The sequence below is a fragment of the Schistocerca americana genome, chromosome 1 (genome assembly GCF_021461395.2).
Source record: "Schistocerca americana isolate TAMUIC-IGC-003095 chromosome 1, iqSchAmer2.1, whole genome shotgun sequence".
Classification (NCBI taxonomy): domain Eukaryota; kingdom Metazoa; phylum Arthropoda; class Insecta; order Orthoptera; family Acrididae; genus Schistocerca; species Schistocerca americana.
The window spans coordinates 926,769,705-926,788,423 of NC_060119.1; positions in this window are offsets into that span (position 1 = coordinate 926,769,705).

Genomic DNA, 18,719 nt, shown 5'->3' on the forward strand with positions numbered 1-18,719 from the left:
AAGAGGAGGAGGTATACTTGGAAAAGGCCAGGAGATACGGGAAGATTTCAATTAGATTACATCATGGTCAGACAGAGATTCCGAAATCAGATACTGGATTGTAAGGCGTACCCAGGAGCAGATATAGACTCAGATCACAATATAGTAGTGATGAAGAGTAGGCTGAAGTTCAAGACATTAGTCAGGAAGAATCAATACGCAAAGAAGTGGGATACAGAAGCACTACGGAATGACGAGATACGTTTTAAGTTCTCTAACGCTATAGATACAGCAATAAGGAATAGCGCAATAGGCAGTTCAGTTGAAGAGGAATGGGCATCTCTAAAAAGGGCCATCACAGAAGTTGGGAAGGAAAACATAGGTACAAAGAAGGTAGCTGCGAAGAAACCATGGGTAACAGAAGAAATACTTCAGTTGATTGATGAAAGGAGGAAGTACAAACATGTTCCGGGAAAATCAGGAATACAGAAATACAAGTCGCTGAGGAATGAAATAAATAGGAAGTGCAGGGAAGCTAAGACGAAATGGCTGCAGGAAATATGTGAAGACATGGAAAAAGATATAATTGTCTGAAGGACAGACTCAGCATACAGGAAAGTCAAAACAACCTTTGGTGACATTAAAAGCAACGGTGGTAACATTAAGAGTGCAGCGGGAATTCCACTGTTAAATGCAGAGGAGAGAGCAGATATGTGGAAAGAATACATTGAAAGCCTCTATGAGGGTGAAGATTTGTCTGATGTGATAGAAGAAGAAACAGGAGTCGATTTAGAAGAGATAGGGGTTCCAGTATTAGAATCGGAATTTAAAAGAGCTTTGGAGGATTTACGGTCAAATAAGGCAGAAGGGATGGATAACATTCCATCAGAATTTCTAAAATCATTGGGGGAAGTGGCAACAAAACGACTATTCACGTTGGTGTGTACAATATATGAGTCTGGCGATATACCATCTGACTTTCGGAAAAGCATCATCCACACAATTCCGAAGACGGCAAGAGCTGACAAGTGCGAGAATTATCGCACAATCAGCTTAACAGCTCATGCATCGAAGCTGCTTGCAAGAATAATATACAGAAGAATGGAAAAGAAAATTGAGAGTGCGCTGGGTGACGATCAGTTTGGCTTTAGGAAAAGTAAAGGGACGAGAGGGGCAATTCTGACGTTGTGGTTAATAATGGAAGCAAGACTAAAGAAAAATCAAGGCACGTTCATAGGATTTGTCGACCTGGAAAAAGTGTTCGACAATGTAAAATGGTGCAAGACGTTAGAAATTCTGAAAAAAAATAGGGGCTAGCTATAGGGAGAGACGGATCATATACAATATGTACAACAGCCAAGAGGGAATAATAAGAGTGGACGACCAAGAACGAAGTGTCCGTATTAAAAAAGGGTGTAAGACAAGGATGTAGCCTTTCTCCCCTACTGTTCAATCTGTACATCGAGGAAGCAATGGTGGAAATAAAAGAAAAGTTCAGAAGTGGAATTAAAATTCAAGGTGAAAGTCTATCAAAGACACGATTCGCTGATGACATTGCTATCCTGAGTGAAAGTGAAGAAGAATTAAATGATTTGCTGAATGGAATGAACAGTCTAATGAGTACACAGTGTGGATTGAGAGTAAATCGAAGAAAGACAAAGGTAATGAGAAGTTGTAGAAATGAGAACAGCGAGAAACTTAACATCAAGATTGATGGTCACGAAGTAGATGAAGTTAAGGAGTTCTGCTACCTAGGCAGTAAAATAACCAATGACGGACGGAGGACATCAAAAGCAGACTAGCTATGGCACAAAGACATTCCTAGCCAAGAGAAGTATACTTACATCAAATATCGGCCTTAATTTGAGGAAGAAATTTCTGAGAATGTACGTCTGGAGTACAGCATTGTATGGTGTTGAAACATGGACTGTGGGAAAACTGGAACAGAAGATAATCGAAGCATTTGAGATCTGGTACTACAAACGAATGTTGAAAATTAGCTGTACTGATAAGGTAAGGGATGAGGAAGTTCTACGCATAATCGGAGAGGAAAGGAATATGTGGAAAACACTGATAAGGAGATGGGACAGGATAGGACATCTCTTAAGACATGAGGGAATGACTTCCATGGTACTAGAGGGAGCTGTAGGGGGCAAAAACTGTAGAGAAAAACAGATATTGGAAAACATCCAGCTAATAATTGAGAATTTAGGTTGCATGTGCTACTCTGAGGTGAAGAGGTTAGCACAGGAGAGGAATTCGTGGTGGGTCACATCAAACTAGTCAGAAGACTGATGGCCAAAAAAATTGAGCAAGCAGTAAGGGAAACAAAATAAAATTTTGGAGTAGAAATTAAAATCCATGGAGAAGAAAAAAAAACTTTGAGGTTTGCCGATGTCATTGTAATTCTGTCAGAGACAGCAAAGGACCTGGAAGAGTAGTCGAATGGAATGGACAGTGTCTTGAAAGGAGGATATAAGATGAACATCAGCAAAAGCAAAACGAGGATAAAGGAATGTAGTTGACTTAAATCAAGTGATGCTGAGGGAAATAGATTAGGAAAAGAGACACTTAAAGTAGTAGATGAGTTACGCTATTTGGGGAGCAAAATAACTGATGGTCGAAGCAGAGAGGATATAAAATGTAGACCGGCAATGGCAAGGAATGCGTTTCTGAAGAAGAGAAATTTGTTAACATCGAGTATAGAGTTAAGTGTCAAGAAGTCTTTTCTCAAAGTATTTGTATGGAGTGTAGCCATGTATGGAAGTGATACATGGATCATAAGTAGTGTAGGCAAGAAGAGAATAGAAGCTTTCGAAATGTGGTGCTACAAAAGAATGCAGAAGATTAAATGGGTAGATCACGTAACTAATGAGGATGTACTGAACAGAATTGGGGAGCAGAGGAATTTGTGGCACAGCTTGACTAGAAGGAGGGATCGATTGATAGGACATGTTCTGAGGCATGGAGGGTGAAAATCGTAGAGGGAGACCAAGAGATGAATGCGCTAAGCAATTCAGAAGGATGTAGGTTGCAGTAGATACTTGGAGATGAAGAAGCTTGCACAGGATACAGTAGCATGGAGAGGTGCATCAAACCAGTCTCTGGACTGAAGACCACAACAACAACAACAGCAACATATATCGGATTCCTGATATTTTTAAAAACATCAACAGTCCTGTGCCCCATTCACATTCTTCATACTCCGATGGATGTCTACCTGTCTATTATTAGTCCTTCAGCAGCCAAGAAACAAATAACAGCATGTTGGCCGTATGTGAAAGCATTTAGTAAAACGTTTGCGAATTTACCTCACGCATGCCGAAAAGACACGAATGCCATACTAATCCCTTCTCGACATGTCGGTGCTCACATACCTGCATCGGAATCACTGTTCGTTCCATACACGCTGCAGCAACGTCCTCAAAACGAAACTTTTTGATCGCTCCTTGTAACTTCCAATTTCGTTACACATCAGCTACGTCGTGTGTGATTCCATTTAGGTGATTTTTTTTTGGGGGGGGGGACCCTCTGAACAGCCCCCCTCCCCCCTTTGGCTACTTCCTTGACACAGCGAACAGGTTCCTATCACGCACTTGAGAATTTTCAGCGCCAGTTGCAAGCTTGCTCGCAGTGTCCCCCCAGAGAAAGGCACAGACACGTTGCAGCCCGTTTGTCTACGTAACGGCGAACTATCGGCGAGCGTGGGAGTGTGCGGCCTATTACGTTGCGTCAAGGAGCCTAGGGGTGGAGCGGCCTCGCAGGGCCCCCGCCAAAGCCCGCGCATGCGCAGATCGGCCGCGCGCGCCATGACTGCCGTCAGCCGCAGCAGGGAAGCCAGGGTTCCACGATTGATGGCGCGACAGCCGAGGGCCTAGGGCCGCGGTTACAGGACGTCCTAATTGCCTCAGGCTGCAGTCACATAATAACGAGCTTGCTAATTACAATATACAGGGCGTTAATTATTCGACCGGTCGCACGTGACTCCCAGTTGACTCAGGGAAGTAGGACAGAAACTCAGCTATTCGCATATTACTGGCTATTCCATATGACTCGGAGCCCTTAACAGTTCCAGTAGTGTTCAGAAAGCATTTTAGCAGCCAAATACTGAGTATTTTGTCTATCGTTAAGTCTGCTACAACATCCATTTGAGAACTACCGTTTTTAATAAGAAAATAAAGGGTGTACGTAAATGTTTACCCTAGTAACAAAACAATATAACTCTTTTTTCGTTACTGGATATGAATCATGCATTATACCGTTCATGTTTCTGCTCTTTAAGTTTTGAACCTTACATAAACATTTAACACATATAATACACTTCAACATTTGAATCACTTGAACATGTACACCCCTGGTAGCAACCAGGTTTTCAACCTCTTGTCACACATTCTACAAGATGTCTGGTGTGATTGTGCCAGTGACATCTCTGATGCGTTGTTGCAACGTCACAATATCAGGAACTCCCCTTTGGATACAATATCTTTCACATACCCCCAAAGAAAGAAATCTTAGAGGACAATGTTAGGTGATCTCGGGGACCACGGAACTGTGCCATATCTGTCAATCCACGTGTTGGGGAAGGTTTCATTGAGAAAATTGCGGAATGCTAGAGCGCAATGATGGAGAGCGCCATTTTGCTGAAAGAAAAAAAATGGTTCAAATGGCTCTGAGCACTATGGGACTCAACTTCTGAGGTCATTAGTCCCCTAGAACTTAGAACTAGTTAAACCTAACTAACCTAAAGACATCACACACATCCATGCCCGAGGCAGGATACGAACCTGCGACCGCAGCGGTCTCGCGGTTCCAGACTGCAGCGCCTAGAACCGCACGGCCACTTCGCCCGGCTTGATGTTACTGCCTTCATATCCTGTAGCTGGGCAACGGCGTAATTAACCAACACGTCTATCAACCTACATTGCTTTCAAAGAAGAAGAATCGCCCATCACTGTCACACATTAACCCACGCCTTAACCGCGTCGACTGTCCGGAAGGTGTTCTCATACGACATGAGGATTTTCTGATCCCCTGATCCGGACATTATGGTGGTTAACTAACTGCGCCGCAAACATGAAATACAGCCTCATCAGAAAAACACACACACTTCAGGAAATCATTGTCATTATCCAAAGGGTTCATCATGTCCATTGCAAATTGTTCACGTTTTGGGCGATGATCTGGTTGTAATGACTGCACTATGTGGACCTTGTGTGTATAGAATTTCAGACGTTTGCGAACCAATGCACTCTTTGGAACTTGAAGCTCCAACGATGCTTGGAAGCTTGCCTAATAGATTTTTGTTGCGACCTCATCGATGTCGTTTGAACTGCCTACACAATATCCTCCGTAACAGATGGTCTGCCGCTGCTTGTCCGTTTCTCAACCGACCCCGTTGCTAAAAAAGTTTCCATCCATGTTGTGATTAACTTGAGATCAAGCGCCTTCTTTAAGTAGTGGGACCTAAACTTTCGCTGCACAGTAGTCGGTCATTTAGTTTCTGCTGACCACGTAACACACTGAGCTTTCTCATTGGGGGAAACCATTTTTACGATACAGCTCGCACAGCGCCCTTTGTGACGAAACAATTGAATGAGACACAGCTGTACAGAAACTTTATGGGTTTCCTAGTAGACCTGTAACAGAAAACAAACGTTACCATTGTAAATATAATTAATATTTAATCTTGAAATCAGGGTAAACGTTTGTGGACAACATGTATATAGTTTTAAGTCAATTTGATTGCTCATGAGAGGACAAGTGCAGTTATGCTACACATGTTAATACAGGATATAACAAAACCTTCAGGAAACATTTCTCACATGTAGAGGAAGAAAACATGTTATGCGGACATGGGCGACCGCAGAAATTTCTCCAAGAGGGGACCAGATTCTGAAACTGCCATTATTGGTATATCAGATTCGGTGAGTTTGAAACCGTGTCGCATCCTAAGAACTAAATTCGACAAGAACTACACAAAATTTACAGATCTTCAAACGACTGAAAGTAATTCAATTAGTATTTTTGCGGTCGATTACTTGGATACGGAGACTGCAAGTACGTTCAAATGTACATGCAAAGTATTTCTTTTCTTATCACGTCCGCCGCTCGTGGTCTCGCGGTAGCGTTCTCGCTTCCCGAGCACGGGGTCCCGGGTTCGATTCCCGGCGGGGTCAGGGATTTTCACCTGCCTCGAGATGACTGGGTGTTTGTGTTGTCCTCATCATTTCATCATCATCCAGGAAAGTGGCGAAATTGGACTGAGCAAAGATTGGGTAATTGTATGGGCGCTGATAACCACGCAGTTGAGCGCCCCACGAACCAAACATCATCATCATCATCACTTTTCTTATCACTAATACAAATATTAATTCCGCCTTATTGATTCAACGATGTAAAATTTTCTCATATGATTAAATCCAGTTTAGCCGGCCGACGTGGCCGTGGGGTTAAAGGCGCTGCAGTCTGGAACCGCAAGACCGCTACGGTCGGAGGTTCGAATCCTGCCTCGGGCATGGATGTTTGTGATGTCCTTAGGTTAGTTAGGTTTAACTAGTTCTAAGTTCTCGGGGACTAATGACCTCAGGAGTTGAGTCCCATAGTGCTCAGAGCCAGCCATTAAATCCAGTTTATCCAACAGAGTTATGAAGTAAAGCTAGAAAACGTTTTACAACAAAATTTATTTTTAGTCCATATCGTGGTCTTGAAGAGAAGCTACAAAACGAACAGCAAGAAACGTAAAACAAGGTAAATAGAATGTAGCCGAATACTGAGGGAATTTGGTTAGTAAATGAGACACTAAAACTAGTGGCTGAGTTTTGTTCTTTGAGCGTAACTGATGACGGTTGGAACATACATGCAGGCTGGCAATGGAATTTCTGAAAAGGAGAAATCCGCTAACATCAGATAAAATTTAAATGTCAGGATATATTCGCTAAAGGTATTTCTATAGAGTGTAACATTGCAAGGAAGTGAAACATTCTCTATAAACGATTCAAACAAGAAGAGAATAGAAGCTATTGAAACGTGTTGCCACAAAAGAATGCTAATATTTGATGGGTAGAATGAATAACTAATGAGCAGGTAGGGAATCGAATTGGGAAAGAGGAAATCTATGACGCAACCTGACTAAAGGAAGGGATCTGTTGATAGGGCAGATGCTGAGCCATCAGTGAATCGTGTACTTGGTAACGGGGAAAGTTGGGGGTGAGGGAGGGTATAAAAATCGTAGAAAGTGGGATGGCTGGACTACAGTAAGTACGATAAAGTGCATGTAGGCTGCAACACGTTCATAGGATTTGTCAACCTGGAGAAAGCGTTCTGCACTGTCAGATGGTGCAAAAAGTTCGAAATTCTGAGAAACGTAAGGGTAAGCTAAAGGGAAAGACGGGTAATACACAAAACGTTCAAGAACCAAGGGGGAACAATAAGAGTGGAAGACCAAGAAAGAAATGCATGGATGCGTTCTTTCATCCCTGCTGTTCAATCTATACATCGAAGTAAAATGGCGTAAATAAAAGAAAGGTTGAAGAGACGAATTAAAATTCAGGGTTTAGGTTATCAATGATAAGGTTCGCTGATGATATTGCTATCGTGGGTGAAAGAGAAGAAGAATTACAGGACCTGTTAAACGGTATGAAAAACAGTATAATGAGTGCAGAAAATGGATTAAGAGTAAATCGAAGAAAGACGATCGTAATGAGCTACAAAGGTAACATGGGGATTAGTGATCACGAAATAGATGAAATTATGGAATTCTGCTACCTGGGCAGTAAAATAACCCATGATGGACGGAGCAAGAAGGACATGAAAGGCAGACTAGCACCGGCAAAAAGTCATTCCCGGGTAAGACAAATCTACTGGTGTCAAACATAGGCTTCAATTTGAGGAAGAAATTTCTGAGATTGTGTGTTTGGAGCACTGCAATATATGGTAGTGAAACATGAACTGTAAGAAAACCGGAACAGAGGAGAATCGAAGCATATGACATGTGGTGCTACGGAAGAACGTTGAAAATTAGGTAGACTGATAAGGTAAGAAATGAGGAGGTTCTCTGCAAAATCGGCGAGGAAAGGAATATATGGAAAATGCTGACAAGAAGAGGGGACAGGATGGTAGGACAGCTGTTACGATATCGTGGAATAACTTCCATGTTACGAGAGGAAGCTACAGAGGCAATACTGACCTTACGACTTATCTTAGAAGAAAGATTAAGGAAAGGCAAACCTACGTTTCTAGCATTTGTAGACTTAGAGAAAGCTTTTGACAACGTTGATTGGAATACTCTCTTTCAAATTCTAAAGGTGGCAGGGGTAAAATACAGGGAGCGAAAGGCTATTTACAATTTGTACAGAAACCAGATGGCAGTTATAAGAGTCGAGGGACATGAAAGGGAAGCAGTGGTTGGGAAGGGAGTAAGACAGGGTTGTAGCCTCTCCCCGGTATTATTCAATCTGTATATTGAGCAAGCAGTAAAGGAAACAAAAGAAAAATTCGGAGTAGGTATTAAAATCCATGGAGAAGAAATAAAAACTTTGAGGTTCGCCGATGACATTGTAATTCTGTCAGAGACAGCAAAGGACTTGGAAGAGCAGTTGAACGGAATGGACAGTGTCTTGAAGGGAGGATATAAGATGAACATCAACAAAAGCAAAACGAGGATAATGGAATGTAGTCGAATTAATTCGGGTGATGTTGAGGGTATTAGATTAGGAAATGAGACACTTAAAATAGTAAAGGAGTTTTGCTATTTGGGGAGCAAAATAACTGATGATGGTCGAAGTAGAGAGGATATAAAATGTAGACTGGCAATGGCAAGGAAAGCGTTTCTGAAGAAGAGAAATTTGTTAACTTCGAGTATAGATTTAAGTGTCAGGATGTCATTTCTGAAAGTATTTGTATGGAGTGTATGGAAACATGGAAGTGAAACATGGACGGTAAATAGTTTTGACAAGAAGAGAATAGAAGCTTTCGAAATGTGGTGCTACAGAAGAATGCTGAAGATTAGATGGGTAGATCACATAACTAATGAGGAAGTATTGAATAGGATTGGGGAGAAGAGAAGCTTATGGCACAACTTGACCAGTAGAAGGGATCGGTTGGTAGGACATGTTCTGAGGCATCAAGGGATCACCAATTTAGTATTCGAGGGCAGTGTGGAGGGTAAAAATCGTAGGGGGAGACCAAGAGATGAATACACTAAGCAGATTCAGAAGGATGTAGGTTGCAGTAGGTACTGGGAGATGAAGAAGCTTGCACAGGATAGAGTAGCATGGAGAGCTTCATCAAACCAGTCTCAGGACTGAAGACCACAACAACAACAATTCTGCGATTGGCTCAGGAGAGGCAGGAGACATAAAACGAGTCAGAAAGGTGATGACACAAAAAAAAAAAGGTTTCAATAGTTACGTAGAGATGAATAAGGCACTAGCATGGAGAGTTGCATCAAACCAGTCTCGGGACTGAAGACAACTTCGACAACAACAATAATAACAACAACAACAACAATGTTCAAGACAGCGAAACTACGTCTTCGCTAACGGCTAGGTAGTGAAACGGTCAGTATTTTGTAGTCATTCAATCTTTGCCGACAGCAGAGATTTGTGAAGGTGAGTATTGTGATTTAAAGGCCACACAGAACGCGGTCAGCCCGCGTGTTCTGCGACCTTGAGCCGCGGTGGGCAGGCCGCGTCGTTGAAATGCGTGTTGCATCGTCCAGTCCGTCTCAAAATACAGGTCCGCAGCCGCGGTAGGCGGCTGTGAGCGCCTGCAGCCGCATTTTTTGCCACGTTCTCACACCGACGGTGAGCCAGCAGCGGTGGCAGGCAGATATGTCGAATCGGTGAGCGTGCAGCGCACTCAGTGGAAATAATGCAAACACAAAAACTTACCCAGCAGGTGAGGAAGCACAATTGCTTATACGATGCAGGCGATACGTATTATAAGAAAATTTTGAAGAAGGCCGAGGCCTAGATTCTAAACTGGTTCAAAATAGTAAACACTTTTGCAAAAATTTTAATTTTCACACATGCAATATGTTACATAAAATGAAGTACAGTACCGTGTTATCTACTGGAATTCAGGTAGTGTGTATTAAATCTTAAAGCATCTGAAAGATTCGAGGGTTGTCCAGAAAGTAAGTTCCGATCGGTTGCGAAATGGAATCCACAGTGGAAACCAGAAAGGTTTTATTTGCAACAGTTAGGTACACCTTCCACCTACTTCTCTACATAGTCGCCGCTCCAACTTCGAATGTCGTCGTAGTGTTGTATCAACTTTCCGATATCCTCGTCATAGAAAGCAGCCGCCTGTGCTTTCGGCCAGTTATCTGCACTGGTCTAGAGCTCGTTGTCTGTGGAAAAATATTGTCTTCATAGCCAGCGGTTCTTTTGAGCAGAGATGAGACTCAGGGGGAGCCAATTACGGGCTGTATTGTGGGTGATCAAACACTTCTCATCGCAAACGCTGCAGGAGTGTCTTCATTGCCCCTGCAGTGTGCGGCCGAGAAATGGCATCAAGAAGGAACTGCGCGACAGTTGTGTTATGTGGGCTGCATGACACAGGCGAAATCTCTAACCAGGCCTTCATACTTGGCGGGAGACGCTATGGCCAACGCATCTTTAAGTGCTCACTGTTCACTCAAAACTGAAAAGAGCGACGCGATACGATCGACGGCCATACTAGAGACACTGCCCAACACATCTGCGCAAAGCTTTACCGGATTTTCGCAGTGGTTTCCATTTTGCGACCGATCGGAACTTACTTTCTGGACAACCCTTGTATTATTGCATATATGAGCAAAACGGAAAGCATAAAATATAAGGTCTAACTTCATATAAGACAACTTTGTGTCGCATTCAAACGAAAATTAACTTCTAGCCTCACATGGTATTTCTGGTGTCAAAACGAATTATTTCCATGGTTGTTTCTAAAACTAACTACCGAAGATGTTATTCTGTACACTTGTTTCACAATACAGTTTAAAGTAATACTTCCTATGAAACTTCCTGGCAGATTCAAACTGTGTGCCGGACCGTGACTCGAACTCGGGACCTTTCCCTTTCGCGGGCAAGTGCTCTACCATCTTTTTTAAATTTTTTTTCTTCGTTTCACCATTTCTTTCTTAGTGGCCTTTTTTTACATAATGGTGTAAAAATAACATATACAAACTGCGTCGATCAGTTTTTTTATATAAGACTATGTTGTTGTTGTTGCTGTGGTCTTCAGTCCTGAGACTGGTTTGATGCGGCTCTCCATGCTACTCTATCCTGTGCAAGCTTCTTCATCTCCCAGTACATACTGCAACCTACATCCTTCTGAATCAGTCTAGTGTATTCATATCTTGGTCTCCCTCAACGATTTTTAACCTCCACACTGCCCTCGAATACTAAATAGGCGATCCCTTGATGACTCCGAATATGTCCTACCAACCGATCCCTTCTTCTACTCAAGCTGTGAAACAAATTACTCTTCTCCCCAATTCTATTCAATACCGCCTCATTAGTTACGTGATCTACCCATATAATCTTCAGCATTCTTCTGTAGCACCACATTTCGAAAGCTTCTATTCTCTTCTTGTCCAAACTATTTATCGTCCATGTTTCACACCTATACATGGCTACACTCCATACAAGTACTTTCAGAAAAGACTTCCTGACACTTAAATCTATACTCGATGTTAACAAATTCTCTTGTTCAGAAACGCTTTCCTTGCCATTGCCAGTCTACATTTTATATCCTCCCTACTTCGACCACCATCAGTTATTTGGCTCCCTAAATAGCAAAACTCATTTACTACTTTAAGTGTCTCATTTCCTAATCTAATTCCCGCAGCACCACCTGATTTTATTCGACTACATTCCATTATCCTCGTTTTGCTTTTGTTGATGTTCATCTTACATCGTTCTTTTCAGGACACTGTCCATTCCGTTCAGCTACTCTTCCAGGCCCTTTGCTGTCTCTGACAGAATTACAATGTCATCGACGAACCTCAAAGTTTTCATTTCTTCTCCATGGATTTTAATACCTACTCCGACTTGTTCTTTTGTTTCCTTTACTGCTTGCTCAATGTACAGATTGGATAACTTCGGGGATAGGCTGCAACCCTGTCTCACTCCCTTCCCAACCACTGCTTCCCTTTCATGCACCTCGATTCTTATAAATGCCATCTGGTTTCTGTACAAATTGTAAATAACCTTTCGCTCCCTGTATTTTACCCCTGCCACCTTTAGAATTTGAAAGAGAGTATTCCAGTCAACATTGTCAAAAGCTTTCTCTAAGTCTACAAATGCTGGAAACGTAGGTTTGCCTTTCCTTAATCTATTTTCTAAAATCAGTCGTAGGGTCAGTATTGCCTTACTTGTTCCAACATTTCTACGGGATCCAAACTGATCTTCCCCGATGTCGGCTTCTACCAGTTTTTCCATTCGTCTGTACAGAATTCGTGTTAGTATTTTGCAGCCGTGGCTTATTAAACTGATAGTTTCGTAATTTTCACGTTTGTCAGCACCTGCTTTCTTTGGGATTGGAATTATTATATTCTTCTTGAAGTCTGAGGGTATTTCGCCTGTCTCATACATCTAGCTCACCAGATGGTAGAGTTTTGTCAGAGTTGGCTGTCCCAAGGCTACCATATCCTTTATAAAATAAAATATTTCTAGAAAACGCAAAGAGGTGGACTTTTTAGTTTTTTACATAATGGTGTAACAATAACAAACGTAAACTGCTTGTATCAGTTTTTTTGTATATGAGACAATGTCCTTTGTAAAATAAAATATTTCTGGAAAACTTAAATAAGTGAACATTTTTTTTTACATAATAGTGTAACAATAAAAAGTCACAAACTGATTCTGTCAGTACCAAACAATAACGGCCCACGTCCCTTTTCTTGGGCGCGTTCCTAGCTAATCCCGTTGTACCTCGCGTTGGTGCCGGGTACGTCTCCACGTATGATGGTGGACCCTCTCCACTGTCCTGGTCCTTTTTTCTTCTGAATACTTATAGGCAAAATTACATTCTCCTGCCCGGGACACCCCAACTGGGTGGGGGATCAAGCAAGGCACTCCTTAAAAAATTTGCTTAATATGTTCGATATCTCGGATGTCTCATAAGCTGTGAGTGATGTTCTTGTAATAAGACCCAAAAGTCGAGTACACTCTTACTGCCGCCTCGGAAAAGGTAAAACACAGTGAGTCCTCGAATCCAAGTCACTGTATTTGTCTTCGTTCGGGGATAATAGGTCACATCTGGGAGGAGTAGTATCCGCGGTTCTATTGCCTGCGGCACCACCCGAAGGAGGAAGGCGATCATTTTTTGGACCAAACACCATACGTCTGCCGAAGTCCCGCATATCAGGCGATGTTCTTCTGTGTCTATAACATTGCACTGCGCACACAGTGGCTCGTCCGCCATATGAATTGTATGCAACCTGGAACGAGTCACGTATTTCCCATTTAACACCTGATACCACAGTGCCCGCGTTCCCGTATCATGGTGTGGGTGGTGCACTGTACGTCATACCACTGACCACGTAACTGTTGGTTGTCGGCGCTCTACGGCATTATTCGGCCGTCGTCGAGTCAAGATGCGATACATATCACGTGCCGTTGCCGTCCTGGTAGTCGGTAGCTCCGTATGTATATAACTGTGTTCCACAAAAAAGGTTTGCATAAGGGCAAGCGATGGTGAGATATGAGCCACCGCTACCGGTGCCAAACGCGAAGGTGGAGCGAGTTCGTCTATCAAGGTGCCCGTCAGACTTGTCTGGTGTCGTGTCCACATCTCTATCATTGTGCTTACGTAAACAGCCACTGCTCGGTCGCGTACGTGGTCTAGTCCAAGACCTCCACGACTACTAGGAAGGGTGAGGGTTTCGTATCCTACTTTAAAAAGCAGACCTGTGCTCACAAAATATCCTCATGCCGACAGGATGCGGCGCGCCAACACCATCGGAATAGGAAGAACTTGTGCCAGATTGGGGGATACGAGAAGCTAGATAAATGTTAATAATTGGCTACCAATGGTGTACTATCGCAATAAAGTCGTGAGATGTTCAATTGACTCTTTTATTAGAACATGTTACGCGTTTCGGGATTACACCCATCTTCAGACATCTGTTACAAAAAAGCACGCAACATAAGTGAACAGCACACTCAACAAGTCTCAACGTTACAGAAAATGAGATCTGGTCATATGAATTACATACCACAAACTTCAAATCCTTGCTAACGAACCAGGCGTACAGCCTTGACAACTCAAAGAAAGTGTCGAATAACATATGACTGCGACACAAGCAGTCCTGAAACAGAGCGTATACTGACGCTAAACAAGTCAACTAGCACCGCTGCGTGGGCATGTGCTCCATACGTTCACATGTAATTTAATAATATACTCAATATATAACATCTAACAGGGTGTAATTACGACTAGTAATCGGAATATTACTTCCGTACACATTAACACTAACGGATTAAAAAAAAATTAAAAAATTAAAAAAATATTTTTTTTGCATTTCCGTATAATGCCTTTAGCCAGTATTGGCACTAAGCATAACTCAACCCATATGTCAATATACAATAAATAATATTGGGGGGGGGGGGGTGCCTTCATGAATAAATCTTCCAACCTCTCAAATCTCTAAAAGAATACCACCAAATTAAATATAACCAACATTATTCGTCATAAACTAAAACCCTGTGACCAGCTCGCGTACGCAAGCGTCTTAGGCGCTATCCGTTAAAGCCAACCGCAACCACATCGGCGGCAGCCATCCGCCTATTGAATTACAGCCAAGTGATATTCATGGGCCATAATTGACCAAATAGAAGCCTTCAAACAACAACTTACACCCCTCTACCACATGGCAAAAGTTTAATGGGGAGAGGAAGAGCATTTTCATAAAAAATCATAGATAAGTGTTAGCAAAGGTGATCCGTTGTATCATGTCCAGAGCCCCTTAACCTGTAACTTCGGACACTCGCACGAATTGTTTGCAGAAGATGTCTGTAGCTCAGTGCCGCCGTGCGTCGAACGTCTGCGGTGAAGATAAGTCCTAGGCATTTCATCTTGTCGATCGGCTGTAATGGTACTACAGTTCTCGTGGGGAGACCTCTCCCGATGTTCATCGCTCCCGACTTTGCCATGTTCATACGACTTCCCGTAGCCATACCATACAAATTAATCCAAGCCGGCCGGAGTGGCCATGCGGTTCTAGGCGCTACAGTCTGGAGCCGAGCGACCGCTACGGTCGCAGGTTCGAATCCTGCCTCGGGCATGGATGTGTGTGATGTCCTTAGGTTAGTTAGGTTTAATTAGTTCTAAGCGACTGATGACCTCAGAAGTTAAGTCGCATAGTGCTCAGAGCCATTTGAACCATTTTTGAAATTAATCCAATGTAGGGCCGCTCTAGCCTCGTCACCCGACCGTACTAAAAACACTTGGTCATCCGCGTAGCCCGCCGCAGTGACCGAGCCGTTCTAGGCGCTTCAGTCTGGAACCGCGCGACCGCTACGGTCGCAGGTTCGAATCCTGCCTCGGGCATGGATGTGTGTGATGTCCTTAGGTTCGTTAGGTTTAAGTAGTTCTAAGTTCTAGGGGACTGATGACCTCAGATGTTAAGTCCTATAGTGCTCAGAGCCATTTGAACCATTTTTTATCTGCGTATGTTCTGCATAAAACGTGTCATTCCTTGGAGTCGATTGCGGAGCCCGCAGAGCAGCGGCTCGACACCGATGGCATACAATATCGTCCACAGCGCGCACCGTTGTCTGACCGATCGTGAGATGGCGATGGGCCCCACCATGCGTCCATCGATGAGCACTCTGGATGAGGCGGCGTGGAATAGTCTCATAACGACGGTGACAAAACTTTCTGGGAACTTCATTTATGTCATCACTTCCGTGAGATAGGCATGGCTCACGCTGTCAAAGGAGCGATCGAAGTCTATTGATACCAGTGCACCCCGGAGACGACATGTTGTTGCCGGTGCGATAAAATCGCGGTAGTCGCTGAGTGCCGTTTATATAATGCTATCCCCTCCCAGCTGAGTTTGGTCGAGTGATATCACTTGGCGTAGTACTCGTTTAAAGCGTGCTGCAAGTATTCTGGTGTAGATCTTGCAGTCGCTATTAAGAAGGGACAGTGGCCAATATGCCTGTATCCCTGTGCGGCCGGATGGTCTGTGGATACGGATGATCATTCCTTCCACGAAGGAGGGTGTAAGAGGCACATTGGGAGACACCAATTCCCAGTACATGGCAGTCCATCGCGAAGTCATGAGATCTTTAAATGTACGATAAAATTCTAACGGAAACCCGTCGGGCCCCGGCGCTTCCATTACGTCGTCAACTGTGACTTCCCCTGTTAACTCCCAGTTGGCCGTCTCGTCGAGACACTCGGATAGCGTTCGACAGAACTCATGAAACGCTGCCTCATCGTGTTCCGCTTCTTCATAGAGATGACCGTATTGTTCCACAAAGGCGCTGGTAATGTCTTTTTGCGTTGTCATATGGCGACCATCCGGCAGTACGACCGTCTGTATTAAGGTTCTGCGGCTACGTTGTTTTTCTCTGATAACGTGACACATCGACGGTGATTCTTCACGGACTCGTTCAAAGGCCCTTGCACGCACTGCGCCACCCTCAAGGCGGCGGCGCGTTATGGAAATTATTTGGGCCTGCGCTCGTTTTATAGCAACACTCCGATCCTGTGAAGGCGCTTGTACAGGAAGTTCGCGGAGCATCGTGAAACAAAATTCCATCGTGTGGCGTCTCCACATCATCTGCTCTCTTCCGTATGCAATTAATGCTCGGCGCAATGCAGGCTTAACCTATTCCAGCCAGCACTGCAACGTCGTCGGATATGTCGGGAGGCGTTGTTCACATATATGCCAAGTGTCTTCGATTAAGCGTCTGCTCTCAGGTTCCGTACGGTGTGCTGTATTCAGTTTCCAAACAGTGCGACTCCTCCACACTCGTTGACGACTGGGGCGAGATCGTATATATATAATACACTAAGTGATCTGAGAAGGCGACAGGTCACAATTTCGCATCGAGGATCGCACATTCGAGACGACGTGTTACATAAATTCGATGGAGACGACTTTGAGAGTGACTTGTGACATACAGGGTGGCGCACGAAATGTGTTACCAAAAAAATGGGTCAAATGGCTCTGAGCACTATGGGACTTAACATCTATGGTCATCAGTCCCCTAGAACTTAGAACCACTTAAACCTAACTAACCTAAGGACATCACACAACACCCAGTCATCACGAGGCAGAGAAAATCCCTGACCCGAAATGTGTTACCAATTGTTTCTTTCACAATTTGCGACGCCCATTAGATATCCCGCTGGGATCTCTACAGCAGTACCAGCAGAGCTTGGAAAAACAAATGAGTTACGAAATGACGTGTAATTCACGATACTGCCGCTAGGAGACTAGTAAGCAGCAATGACTGGCAATGGATGACTGACGACGCAGCAACGATCGAAATTTGTGTTACTTTTTCATGAAACGAAAAGCCTTGTTGTGACTCAGAGGCGTTTTCGACAACAACAGTTTAACACACGGTGGGTCCCTTCCAAGAAGACCATCCACATGTTGTACGATAAATTTGTACAGGAAGGAACAGTATTGGAAGCGAAGCGACCGCGGCCTAAGCCTGTTTGTTCGCCGGACAATATTGAAGCGATACGAGTTGCTGTACAGAAAGTCCCGGGAAATCGTGTAGAAAGGGAGCAGTGTAACTGGGAATATCCAGACGCTCCGTTCAACCCATTCTTAAAAGTGACCTCCATATGTACCCATACAAGATGACCTGTGCACAGAAGCTCACTGAAGAACACAAGCAGCAGAGACTACTGTTTGCTCAGTGGGCGGAGGATAGGGAAGAAACTCTCAGCAACTTTTGGTTTTCAGACGAGGCGCATTTTCATTTAGACGGTGTGGTTAACAAACAAAATGTACGCTTTTGGGCCACTGAAAACCCACAAGTGCTTCATGAACGACAACACTATGCTCCGAGGATTACAGCGTGGGCAGCAATTTCCAGTCACGGACTTATTGGACCCTTTTTCTTTGAATAAACTGTGAGCATGCTTCGCAATAGCTTCATTCCCCAGCTTCTTGCTGCTGCCTTGTCCTTCAACACACAGTGGTTCATGCAAGATGGAGCAAGGCCACATACTGCAAACACTGTGTTGGAGTTTTTACACGAGCATTTCGACATGCGGATCATTTCACTCAGGTTTCCAGGTCGCTTCAATGACGGATAAATTTGGCTCCCCAATACTCCAGACCTCAATCCATGTGCCTTTTTCTTTGGGGGTACCTAAAGGAAAAAATTTTCCCGAAACGTCCACGTGATTTAATGGAGCTCAGAAGACTTATTCTTCAAGCTTGCAGTGAAATTACGGAAGACCTGTGCCATAGGGTAATCATTAATTTCAGTGTTCGTTTGAAGGAAGATAGGAAACGAAATGGTGGACATATTGAGCATGTGCTGAATTAGAACAAATCTCCATGGACGGCTTTTCATTGTAGTATATGTTCCTTTCAGATTGTATTGACAATAAAGTTTATATTCAAAAACAAAATGGTAACACATTTCATGCGCCACCCTGTAGGTGTACCCGCGTCTGTCGCCACGTATCGTTTCCAATCGATAAGATTCATGTCGTGTATAAGTTGCCGTAGCTCCAGGCATGAAACATAACGTGGGTGTTGATCTGTTAGTGCGAGC